The sequence below is a fragment of the Malus domestica genome, chromosome 02 (assembly GCF_042453785.1).
Source record: "Malus domestica chromosome 02, GDT2T_hap1".
Classification (NCBI taxonomy): Eukaryota; Viridiplantae; Streptophyta; class Magnoliopsida; order Rosales; family Rosaceae; genus Malus; species Malus domestica.
Genome location: NC_091662.1, coordinates 20751683 through 20752865, shown reverse-complemented (window position 1 = coordinate 20752865; position 1183 = coordinate 20751683). Strand labels below are relative to the sequence as shown.

The following is a 1183-nucleotide window of genomic DNA, read 5'->3' as shown; positions in this document are numbered from 1 at the left end:
AAGAGGGTGAAAATGGTAAGGGATCGTACACCTCCTCCTCCAAATGATGCACTTGTACCACTAGCTCCACCACCACCACCACCACCACGACCCTCATCACCATCACAATCACCTGAAGAACTAGCAAACAATGACCCAGGTATTAAAATTCTAAATGACAACGCTTTATAAATATTTATTATAGTAATAATGTTGTAAATTTGGTCAAAGTATTGTTCATTTGAATTAGATAATAGGGCATCTACATATGTATATATCACGTACAATTGTATAATCATTCATCATGATAAGACATAAGAATTAGATAACAGGGCATCTACATATGTATATATCATGTACAAGTATACAATCAGATAATCAAAATAACATCAATGTACCTATGGATGTAATTATGTTTATGAATGGACTCAATAGCTAGGACGGTTTCCCCAATATAAAAGCTAGCTTCATCTTCTATCAATGTATCCTTGCGTATCAATAAAGTCATCATATCCCCACCAGGAAGATATTCCGTAATTAGATACAAGTACTCTTCATCTTGGAACAAACAATAAAGCTTGTCGATACAATTATTGTCAACCTTAGCAAGTAGATTCCTCTCAGCTTTCACATGTTCCACCTAAACAGAAAGAACACCAATTGTACGAAGCCTAGGGAAGAAAAATTAAATTAGATTAAAAAAAAAGTATGAAAAAAGGTATACTTGGCCTCTCAGAAGCATCTCTAATTTCTTAAGCTTCTTTATTGCATATACTTGACCAGTTGCCTTCTCCCTCTAGATTCTAACCTGTCTTAGAGAAAGGAATGGGTCAGATGTTGTAAGGCATACATAATGCATTAAGGCCACTTTTATTTCTCAAGATGAGTTATATTTGATTGTACAGTTGTACATGATATATACAATTGTACAATAATTCTTAGGGGTGGGTTCGGTACGGTTACCGTACCAAAACCCTCGTACCAATTACCGTACCAAATTTTCGGTTTGATAAAATCTATTACCATTACCATACCAAACTTTCGGTATACCGAAGTTCGGTATTGCCAAATGTTCGGTTGGCATTGTATGGCAATGGTAATTGCCACTTTGTTTTGGGACAAAATTTGTTTTTGCTTTTTTAACCCAATTCAAGGGCAAAACTTTTTTATTGTACCTTTATCTCATACATTGTAGCCTAAATTC

General features: G+C 34.9%; 1 long non-coding RNA gene across 1 annotated transcript; it reads right to left on the bottom strand.

Annotated features, from left to right (window-relative positions):
• Nucleotides 1-277: 277 nt before the first annotated feature.
• On the bottom strand, nt 278-787 carry LOC139190491 (uncharacterized). The gene is made up of 2 exons (XR_011574723.1): nt 704-787; nt 278-619 (listed from the first exon to the last, which is right to left on the bottom strand). It is a non-coding gene; the product is annotated as an uncharacterized lncRNA (long non-coding RNA).
• Between the last annotated feature and the right edge of the window lie 396 nt (nt 788-1183).